This window comes from Homalodisca vitripennis, chromosome 1 (genome assembly GCF_021130785.1).
Source record: "Homalodisca vitripennis isolate AUS2020 chromosome 1, UT_GWSS_2.1, whole genome shotgun sequence".
Classification (NCBI taxonomy): domain Eukaryota; kingdom Metazoa; phylum Arthropoda; class Insecta; order Hemiptera; family Cicadellidae; genus Homalodisca; species Homalodisca vitripennis.
The window spans coordinates 153,854,409-153,866,865 of record NC_060207.1 but is presented as its reverse complement, the minus strand read 5'-3'; positions in this window follow the sequence as shown (position 1 = coordinate 153,866,865).

The following is a 12,457-nucleotide window of genomic DNA, read 5'->3' as shown; positions in this document are numbered from 1 at the left end:
AGTCAGCCCCTATCCCCTAACCTTACCCATCCTGAAAATCGTGTCACTCCGGAAGCAGCGCTAAGGTTCTTATAGGACTAAGTATAATTTATAAGCTTCTTGTCCTAAGAAAACAAAAAAGGGGGAATTTAATAAAAAAAAACAAACAATAAAAGGTATTTTAAAGATTTTTAACAATAAAGTTAGTTTTGTATAACAATATGACAATGAATTACATTACAAGTGTTTAACAATATTACAAAATTTATATTTCAATGTAGTTGATTAGTGACATAGCTTTCGTATAACAAATTTCACAAAGAAAACACGTGATTTTTGTTGAGTAGCTGATTTGTTTAGTAATGATTCCAAAAAGTTATTTATAAACAAGTTATGAGTTACTATGTATGAGAGAGTAACTCAAACAATGTCGACCAATCCATCAGCTGCTAATCCATAACTTTCTTTTACGACAGAGAAGAGGCATCAGAAATGCATTGGAAATTATAATTGTGAAATATAATAGTTTTAGTACTAATAATAAAAAGTTGAAATTTTAAGAAATTTGGGAAGGATATTATACAATAAAATCCTGCCCTAAAGTGGAATGGGGTTTTCCTCATTCTTATAAAATAGAAGTGACCTGTTTTATATTTCTTTGAGGGAATAATCACGCCATTTTTTTATACTCCAAAATCACGATTCATACGGAAATAAACTTGATTATATTGTATTTTCTGTATTTGTTATAACAATCTTATTCTGGATCAATGTTATTACATTATTATACAAAGAAAACATCACATGTATGAAGTAAATTAACATGTAGAAAAGAACATTATCAGGGTCGCTTCGTTCGAAGACTCCCGGTAACTTTAGTGCAAGATTTAAACATACTTTCGCTGAAACGTTCATTAAAACTTATCATTCTTAAGGAATGCCCTCCAATAAATCTATCACTTCATGAGAGATTCTTGATTTTAGACGTCGTCATGAAGTTGGCTCTCCGATATGGAATGTATCTGTTCCGGAAACACGGTTAAAATTAGCCTCACAAAACTTCCTAATTGAATCAAGTCCTAATTGTTCATTGAGATGTGTATTTTACAATAGTTTATTATGAAAAATTTGAATGTTGTTCATTTTACCAGAAGAAATGTATAGTACCCAAACTGAACAGGCATACATTATTAGCGGACTCAGCTTAGCTTTATTAGTGTGCAGGCCAGCTTTAAAATAGAATTCCTGTCAAGCAACGGGAAGTAGAAGAGATAATTACGCATACGCTTGTACTAATTTGTGTTCGTATATACATTCCATCATAGTTTCTTATCAAGGCACATACCTAAGTACTTGATGCCTTAATCATCAACATTCCATGAGATCTATGCTTCAATCACAATTTCCGGTGGCATAACGTATTTTCTTACGGAACCATAATCTCACACAGGAGGTGGGCGATAGGATTGAGCAAAACTCTAGAATAGTGGCTAACGAATTCAATATATTATTGTTTCAGTATAGTAGACAATCTCAATTTAGGCAACACTATTTTTCAGTTACCAATCAGCTAAGTTCATTACTTATCGATCCCGATTAATCACGTGTTGAATGTTGAAAGTGTAATAAAATCTCTACAAAATTATACAGCTACAGTTTGGTTTTAGGGAAAGTATAATACTGAAAGTTGCTGTGTCGAATTTCATAACTGATATCTACAATGGAATTAATGAAAAAAATGTTTTTGTGGGTTGTTTTAAGATATATGAAAATCATTCGACACCGTTGATCAAGGTACTCTAGGGAAGTTATAGCATGACCGGTGGGATGCGCGTGAGGAGTGGAGGAGTTGAGCGCGTGGGGGCACAATCTAAAGTAGGGGAGTGAATACGGTGCTACTAACCCTACTGAGAGTTTTCGGCTCCCGGCTCATAGTGGTGGCGGGAGCCGAATATTGTAGTGTTTGCCAACATTTCTAGACCCTTATGTTCTTACCACGGTGGTCTTTTATGATGAGCAATTTAGTATAGGAGACCTTAAGAATACTTGAACATTTCTAGACTTTTTTGAAGTTACGGCGACGGAATTTTATGATGGGGAATTCAATATAGGAAATCTTGGAAATATTGGGACCGGATGTACGTGATCTTAACAATGACTATGTTCTGCCGAAATTGTGTTCATAGCTCACCCTTCTTAATGAGTTCGCAGTAGATATACCTGGTGGTAAGAAAGGGTTTTCATAAATTGGGAAAGGGTAGGAATTTATATTATTCTTGATCTCCAACGACGACAACAGTTCAGAATTGTAATTGTTACGCTTTGTTAGCCATTAAAATTCAATTTATCATATACTAACCGTGTAAGCTTCAGAATTTACGATAGTAGATACAATTATACACTACAAAATTTTCAACTGACATAGCCTAGCTGCTAAATTAAAAATTAATATAAAACTGGTTAAACTAATTTGTCAATATACACAGTAGAATAAGAAAAAACTCAGTTTTATCTACCAACTTGTATCAAGTTAATTTAATGATGTATACTTAAAATAACAATAACGCCAACGATCCACACGCAATAGTTAACATAACAAAACCCCATTGCGATATCACTGTATTAAAAAAAAAAATTAAAATATTGGAATCATCGCCTTACAACATAAATGAAACATATTACTAATTTTATTGTTATTATGTTCTTACCTTGTACATGCACTGTTGACAGAACTTCCTTGAATTTCGCTGCGCTTAATAACACTCAAAGGGCACAATTCCCGTTAAGTCATCATCACCACTGTCACTATTGTCAACGATAGGTTCCCTGTCTTCGTCACTGCCACTTTCTTCATCCCATTCGTCACTATCGGAGTCCTTGCCGAGTCTCACAACAATCCGTTCTGTCATTTCGTCGATTTGACGTTCGAGTTCCATATAAGTTTGTTCCACAGATATCGTATGATCACACCTTTTCCTCCAATCTTCTTGAGTGATCGAATCACACGTTTCCTTCACCAATTGTTCCACCGTATTTATATTAAATGTCACATTTTTCTTCGCTACTCTTTCTTTTAGTAGGCTTTAAATTAGTTCAATTGGATTTAAATCTGGATGGTAGGGTGGCAGGCGCAAAACAGTGTGTCCACTTTTAGAAAATATTTAATCAATTTTGTACTTTTTGTATGTGGGCTTGTAGGCTTGTATAAGATTATACAATTCGGGTTTGAACATAGTGCTTGAGTGAACAATGTTACGCTCGGAAAGCAATTTAATCATTTCGGCCTTTCTGCTTGATGTTGTTGGTGCAGGATCGTCTTGTTTGTTGTGATAGGGGACGTTATCTATCACAACAACAGAATTATCTTTCAAATTTGGAATTAATTTAGTGTTTACCCATCTTTCATAATTCTCGTAGTTCATGTCATCGTGATAGTCCCCTAACTTCTTCCCTGATTTGAACGTAAGTAGAGCATTGTTAATAAATCCACCTTCCCCGCCTGCGTGGACAATTATAAGTCGTTGTCCTTTACTTAGAGGTGTCTTCAGTCCCGAAGTGGTACCATCTGTCCAACCATTGGTTTTGGTGTGTGTTGAGTGAATATATGCTTCATCCATGTACACTATTGGCCTTTTTTGATTTCTATACTCGGCTAAACGTTTTAAATACTTAATACATAATTCATGGATGTCGAAACGTTCGGTTAAAATATTTCTGTTGTTAGTAGCTTTTTTCCAGCGGAATCCCAACTTCTTCAATATTTTTGTAAGCGCCCACTTACTTCCCTTAAAATCTATTTTTTCCCTTAACACATTTAATAATGATTTCAATGTAGGCCGTTCGCCTTGTTGTCGATGAAAATTATTTATTGTTCTTCGAACTACACCCAAATCAAAATTGTCCAGATCACTTTTAGTATGTTTGCGTTTTCTTACTTTGTTGGGCGTACTAAAAGAATTTCCAATTGGACTTATTTTTTTTCCTCCTTCAAAATTCGTCTCAGCGTGCTTTCTGAAATTCCAGTTGCCTCTACGACACGCTGTTGAACTTTCTTCAAATTTATAAGTGTGTTGGTTTCTGCTTCCCGTTTCATAAAATGGTAAACATTTGCAATCACTTCTCTTGTTTGGCTGTGTATAACCTTTCTACCTCCAATTTTACTTTTTACATTACGATCCATCACAAACTCTTTACTTAAAACGTAATGAGCACAACGCAATTAATTCACAAATTGTATTACAACTCGTGAATTGGCACAAGCGAATGTTTTTAGGGCGGCACGTATAGAAGACTGGTGACCGAAGTTCACAAGGCTGAATACGGCAACAGACTGAGCCGCTCCACCCCCCACCACTTTAGTTCCGTCTTTGCCTACGGCGCATCTCGAAGTCACCGGTCATGCTATAAATTCCCTACAGTATTTTATTACACACACTATATAAAAGTGGTATAAGTGGTGTTAGTCATAAATAAGTCAGAATCTATTTACTGAAAAAACTGTGTGTAAAGTAGGCCTAAATTCCTATTTCAGTGAAATGGTTGGTTCCTCAGGGTTCTGTGCTGGGACCGACATTTTCATATTCTTTGTAAATTACCTATGTAGTGCTTAGATTTCAAGGTTAAAGTTATACCATTTGCCGATGGCAAAGCCCTTTGCTACGTTGGAAGAAGTTGGAATCTGGTTCAATCATCAATGAAAAACTATCTTAAGACAATTCAATGTAGTTTCACTAATAATAGTTGCTATTGAATGCAGAAAAGTCCAAGTAGGTACGTAAATTCCAATTTGAAGGCAACATTATTTTTGATAATGATCTGGAATATACGTGTGCTGATGGTTTTCTTACCTGGGAGTTGTCGAGACGGTGCAATATGCTGTTGTAGTTAGAGCGGAATGCATTAAATACTTAGGAATTTATCTTGAGAAAATAAATTTGAAAATCCATATTAATGAATTAAAAAAGCACAATTTAAACAATATTTTGAGATACTTTTATTTTTTTATGAGAAATGTGTAATGAGATCTTATTTAAAATGTTATATTCTTCTCTGGTCCAAAGTAGATTAGAACATGAAATAGTTTTTTTTTTTGGGGGGGAGGGACATATTTTACAAACATTAAGCCATTATATATTCTGCAAAAACATTTCATAAGACTAATATCTATTAAAAAAAACTGAGCTTTCACATATTTTCTAATGTAAAAATACTTCCGTTAAAGTATATTACATTAAAGTAAATGTGTCTAAAGATGTATTCTATAACTTTAATGGCAACATGTTCCATGGTGAATGCGTACAAATGTAAACGTAGGAATAGAAAGTCAGTTTTTTTAACTTTGTAGCTTATACAGTTTTTACATAATCTTGCACTAATTGTTGCATAATTTTAATAAATAATAAATTAACAGGCAATATTAAAACTTCCAAAATTGAAAATATATGCTTAAAAAGATATAAGTATTAGATTTTTGGTATAGAAGAGATTAAAACGCTGCTACGGATTTCTGGTCAAGGCAAGAAAGTTATTGTAGCATACATATATTACAGCGAGGTATTGTAAATTATGTGTTTTTGTGTTTCAATATTACTTTATTTTTATAGTTGTTTTATTTTATACAGCATATTTTAAAGATAATGAGAAGATTCTGTTATTCTGAATTTATTATTGAATAAATTTTATAGTAATACTGTGTTGAAATCTCCAAAACAGGCTTAGCCTTGAAGCCCCTGTTATTTCTTAAAAAAAATTAATAGATTTTTTATTTTATTTTAAAACTATTAAAGAACGCTGTTATTGTATAATGTTAATACATTTAATTTTAACCTAGTTTGTAATTATGTGTTAGGTTAGTTATTTACCTGAAGAAGATATCAGATTGCAGATCTCGAAACGTAGTGTTACTGATTTTCTTGTATCACTGGAACGATGGCAAATGTCCGGAAAATCCTGTTCCTTGACCAATCCTGAAATAGACTATAGCAAAACAATGTATCTAATTGAAAAAAATAATATTTCAACAATAATGGCAAAACCCATAATCGGTTTTATACGACAATCGTCTAAGTATGACGAGAAAGGTATGTAGGCTTCGCAATATTGCACAAAAACAATTATTTCATGGTTTTTTCACCGTGTACCCCAAGGGGTATCTAACAAAATTAATTTACCTTAAAAATTAAGCAATCGTGCGCACGACGGGATACACGATAGTTTGGGGTATTTATTTAAGCACGGGGCAAAATTTAACAAACCACAAAGACAGGTAAACAATGACAACGCAATAATGAAACGTATATCAACGTGTACCTCATTGGGCGCATGAAGCACTTCACAAAAGCTAAATCTTGAGCGACGTGTCTGCTAGTGCAGGATATAAACTTGACACATGCTGAATTTGTTTCAATAGCTGAAGAAACCGTTGAGTTCATAGAGTCTGTATTGCAGTAATGAGGAATACGATACTGATGGTATAATGTCTAGACTGAATACCAAAGAAATTTGGGGATAGGTAAGTAAATACTTTACTTTACAGGTTTTAAGAGGGCTTGTGTATTACTTTCCAAAAACGAAAGCTGGGGTTAGAAATGTGCTCATTGAGTGAAGAAGACATAGCAGTACAATCCAAAATATTACAAATGTGAACGTCTGTATGTTTGTGCGTCTATCACGCAAACATTTATATGTACAATAGTGTTAACATTTTAATTGGACTTTAAATACTGAAATATTATTTATATTGGGCATAGGGCCGGATCTAAGAGGGCAAAATGAGGGAAATCCTCCCCAAACGAAATAAATATTAAAATTAGAAATATAATCTTGCTGCTAGCACCTGGAATATTTGTATAAAGGTAAACAGATTAAGTCAGATCTACTATTTTAATTAAAGTGCAGACACAGGGTCTCGTTGATTGTTGCCATCATCACATGCATCTGATGTGGAACGTGTTCAAAAATATACATGTTGACATAGAAAAAAATAAGCTGCTTCTCAAAAGCCAGAAACGACTGAATCTCAATCGAAATTTATTCTTGTTCTTTTATGATTAATAAACCTTAATATACCTTAATTCCAAGTATTTTGATGTATTATCTTAAAATCTAAACGTTATTTTTACAATAATGTTTTAGAAAGTATTAGTATTAAATAAATCAACAATTAAGATGTTTCAATGCCTAAAACCTATTATTTACTTTATGTTAAAAAATCAACATTTTTCAGTTTAAAACTCCCGGATTGCCTTTTATCTGGGGGGGGGGGGTTATCCTCCGGAATTATTCCCCTCCTAGGTGTCACTCTGGATCAGTCCATAATGGTCTTATTCTCATGGATCATAAACTTTATGAGCTCTTCAAGCAAATACCATGCACATTTTCATAGAAATTTGGCTTAACTCGTTTGATACTAACAGATACTGGACTTCAGGTTTCCAACACATTATTATTAAAATTTAAATATCATTTTTCGAAAATGGATTTGAAAATAATAATATCTTCCAATTACCATATTTATTTCAGGGGTGTTTAGTATTGTAAAATGTCGGAAGTTATCCAATTGGTGTTATAAGAAGATGAAGTTTGACAAATTTGTTATATTATAAGGAACTGAGTACGAAACACACTATAATTTACAGTGCCACTTCTGCTATGTTAGACAAATTAAAATATATTTTACTAGCGGACCCGGCGCGCTTCGCTGCGCATTTCAATAAGTTTCCCACGGCTTCGCACGCAATTTCCCGTTGAAAACAGTACACTATATTCACTTATTCATTTTCTATCACATTCTAAACATTGCTGAGATAATTGATAGTCGTTCCTTCGTGAGCTTCTTGGGCGCATTATGAAGGTATGTACCACATTCCTGATACTTCTGTCAAAAAAAACAACTAAGGTTGATTTTATAACATTCTTTATATTTGTAGCCAACGTAAGATAGTAATTATGATATCTGCATTGCTCTTCTGATCAAGCATGAGCATGGTTTATATTAAATAAATATTGCAGTTAAAGGTGAATTTTTACGTCAAATTTGAATTGTATTATCTGGATAGTAAAGTCTATGTTTAACAGTGATTGCAGAAACAGTTTAAACAAAATTTGTCGTTTCTCTTAAGCTTACTCTATGCTTTAAAACTATAAGTGTAGTAATTAAATTATATATAAATATATTTTTTGTCGCATTATATATGTTTACAAAGAACAGCTGATTAAAAATTTGAAAAGACTCTTTCACTTAATAACATATGTTTGCTGCAATGCATTTCTTACGGGTATTTCTGTAACCAGTGGGGCGGAATCCTGAATCGGAAAGGGATAAAAAGTATCCTATAACCTTCTACAGATCAAGACGAACAAATTTTAAAAAAAATTAGGCGAATCCGTCCAGCCGTTTGTGAGTGATGCTGTTACACACGAACAGTTTCATTTTTATATAATAGATTAATTATTAGAAAGAAATCTACATTAATTAAATAAATAACTAATTTAAATCTTACAGAATTGCAAACAGAGCTTTCAGCAGACCATTATCTAAATCACTGAATCTATCACATGTGGGTGGAAATCTTTCTGTACCATGTTTAAAATTTGTCATTGCCAATTTTAGAAATCGGTGCCATTGTCATTGCCAATTTTATGCTACCCTGGTCTGCAGATCTATAGCATAAATTTATACATGTCCAACCAGGACTCAAAATTAAGGGTAATTATTCCCATAATAATTAATTAAAATTATTATGGGAAAGGGTATCTTTCCCAAAAATTTAGAAAAGTAAAATTGTCCTTAGGTTTTTGTGCGTAGATTATAGTCCATTGAAGAAAAGCACTTTTCATCATACTGGTCGATCTGAATTCATCAAAATTGGTTATATGTGTGTAGGCCATATGAAAGAGTATAAAAGGTGCATTTTAAATGGCAAGTGCTTCCTCCTTGCTGCTAATTCATTGAGGAGTCAGCACTCGTCATTATCATGGCTGTGTTGATAGATCCGTTTGTTCTATAACTTTTATAGTTGTACAATCTTTGGTTAAAAAAATGTTTGAACTTCTTGCATATTATTTATTGTGGTACAGGTAACCGTGTTTTACCATTAAGACGAGGACCCTCTTGGTTCTATCACATCGAAAATGGAGGTAATGGCAAACATTACTGTCTCTCCTTTTTCAGAGGACAGCATCCGAACTTTCCGTCATCTACTTAAACATGAAACATGGGAGGATGTATTGTGTACTTCTGATGTATCTGAGGGAACAAAAATCTCCTTAGATACTCTAAACTATTACTTTGATGTCTCCATCTGCGAAAAAAGGTTAAATTAAGAAACCCTCAGTTAGCTGACAAAGTAAAAGAAAAAAAAGTAAAGAACGTCTTATTTTACCAGGCGAAGTTAGGGCTAAGAAGCCCTCTCTAACACTTAACCTGGGGACCAACGGCTTTAAAGGTGACTTCCGAACCACCACCAATGGCCGGGCAGGCGGGCCGCTTGCAAGGACAGGATCGCTCAGCGGTCACCTGTCCAAGCAGCAGCCACGCTCGGCGTTGCTTGATCTGGTTATCTTGCGATAACCGCCGTACCCACTACACTGCGCCATTGGCAAAGTACATCTAGACCCTAAAACCGCAGATCTTAGAGAAAGAATGATGGAAGATTATCGGTCAACCAGACACCTGCCCTCCACTCACCCTCAGAGACAGAGTTTTCTTCAGCTAAAAAAAGAATTCAGGAACAGAATTCGATTTTTTAAAAGCTTCAAACATTCAAAACAAATTACTATTATCAAAACACCCTCAAAAATCAGCTTGGAGTGTAATAAACAGCTTTAAACCTAAAAAATGCAATAAATCTTTTCAACCATATATATTGAGAACAGACGAGCTAGCAGAGGTCAATGATCCCATATCTGTCTCTGAAATCTTGAATAGACACTTAATAGAAGTGTCTGAAAGATATAGAGTAGATTCTTGCCCAAAGTCATTACAGAATGCATCATCTCGAAGGGTTATATTAGGAACACTTTTTCTCACTCCTACATGCGACTCGGAAGTCATCGGCGTGATCGACTCTCTCAAGATAGGATACTCTGCTGGGCATGATAAAATATCATCAACTGTTCTTAAAAGAATAGCTAAGTTCGTCGCAGCGCCTTTAGTTCATCTGATCAATTTGTCTTTTGAATCTGGAACCTTTCCAACTCTACTGAAAACAGCCATCGTTAAACCAATCTACAAAAAAGGTGACTGCAAAAGTTCTGAAGACTATAGACCAATCTCGATTCTTTCGACATTCTCTAAACTGTTTGAGAAAGTCTTCCTCTCGCGTCTTTTACTCCACTTAGAACATCATAAGATTCTTTTCGAAAGACAATTCTGTTTCAGGAAGAGTGTTTCAACAGTGGATGCCATGTTTAGTTTCGTTTCAGACGTAGTTAAAAATTTGGATAAACGGTTAAGCACAATGGGTCTTTTCCTCGACCTCAGCAAGGCGTTTGACCTAGTTGATCACGCTTTACTGTTAGAAAAACTATAACAATGGAATCAGGGGAAGAGCTCACGAATGGATCTCTTCATTTCTTTGTGATCGGAATCAAGTAGTCTCGATTCCATACACGGATGTGCGTGGCTGTTTGTCCATGCACCAATCAACAGAAGCTAAGATCACTACTGGAGTTCCGTTCTCGGACCAATTCTTTTCTCGCTGTTTGTCAACGACATAAGCGAAAGTGTGACCAATGGAAATCTTTGTCTCTTCGCAGATGACTCATCGCTCAGCATTTCAAACAACTCTAGAGACCAGGTTGAGGTTGAAATGTTCATTCAAGGAAGCTCTCTATTGCAGTGGATGGCACAAAACCGAGTTTATGTAAACACGGAGAAGACTACTTTTATAGAGTTCAGCCTAAGGAGTGACATCATCAGATCCGGAAACATTTTTATTGGTGATGTGGAAATATTTCCCTGCAATGAGGTTGACTTCATGGGTCTTAAAATTGACAGCTCCCTGAACTTTTCAAGCCATATAGATAAAGTAGTCCAAAAACTTTCCAAAGGCATCTTTCTTCTTCGTAGGCTCGGGTTTTATTGGCAGCAGAAACATCCTAATCCTGGTATATTATGGATGCTTCTTACTTCACATGGCTTACGCTGTTTCAATATGGGGGTTAGAGATTACAAAAAGTAAAAGAATTTTCATCCTGCAGAAAGAGGCCATAAGACTCGTTTTCGGCTTACCAAGAAGGCAAAGCTGTAGAGGAGTATTTAAGGAAAATAAACTTTTGACATTCCCCTCAATCTACATACTCGAGTCACTAGTCTTTGCAAAATAAATCTACACCTCATTTCTAGCCCTTCAACTCTCAGAACCCTTAGAAACAATGACTGCCTAGCCATTCATTCTCACAGAACAGCCTTTTTCCAAAAGCATCCCATATATAACCACACCATCTTCTATAATAAACTTCCTTCAAACCTAAAATCGGAAGCAAGCCTAGATGAGTTTAAAAATATTTAGCTATTATATATAAAAATATTTAAAGAGTATTATTGTGTTGACGATTTTATAAAAGATAAGACATTTTAGTTGCTAAGTTTGCACAATACCATTGTACGTATATAAAATATGTTCAAGACGTTTGCTATGCATTTATATGTTTTTATGGCAATAAAGATATTTGAGTTTGAGTTTTTCCTCATGTACGAAAGCAGTGTAAGCACCATCTGCTCTGCTATGCTCATGACTTCCCTGCGAAAGTTTGGTTGAGAAAATATAGTAGATACTCCGGTTAGTGAAGCTATTTCGACGTTATATATCTGTAAGTCTCTTCAGACACAGATAGACAACACATTCAATCTGGCACCGTATTACACCTTATTTAGTTGAAAATTGAGAGCTCTGGTCTTTTTCTTCTAGCATCATCTCAGTCAGCGTAGGAAGCTCTGATATACCACAACTTGTCTATCTCATAAATTTTCCATTATATTAGTTATAGTGGTTATGTTATTGAACTTGGGATTCATTATTACTAGTGTTTAATATTGTATTAATTTTTTATTTTTACATTGCTGTATTATATTTTATTCTACATAAATCCATAAATCTTATTATGTCTGAAAGCTAACATTGGTTTGTTATTAATTTATCCTATTGTTATATTTAAATACTTTATCGAATGCTATTTTAAGACATTTTATTTAAATTAATTAAAATTTTTATAATATATTTCGATAAATTTCCCCACAAATTATGTTTGTACCAATTTGTAGATAGAATATGGTGGATTGTATAAAGATTGAACCAAATTGTTAATTTTGTTTTGGAGAAATTGATATTTATAACCGAGTATTTAGACTACTTAAAAAAATATAAAGTGATACTCACTAATTATGTATATATATATACATATACACATATATATATATATATATATATATATATATATATATATATATATATATATATATATATATATATACATA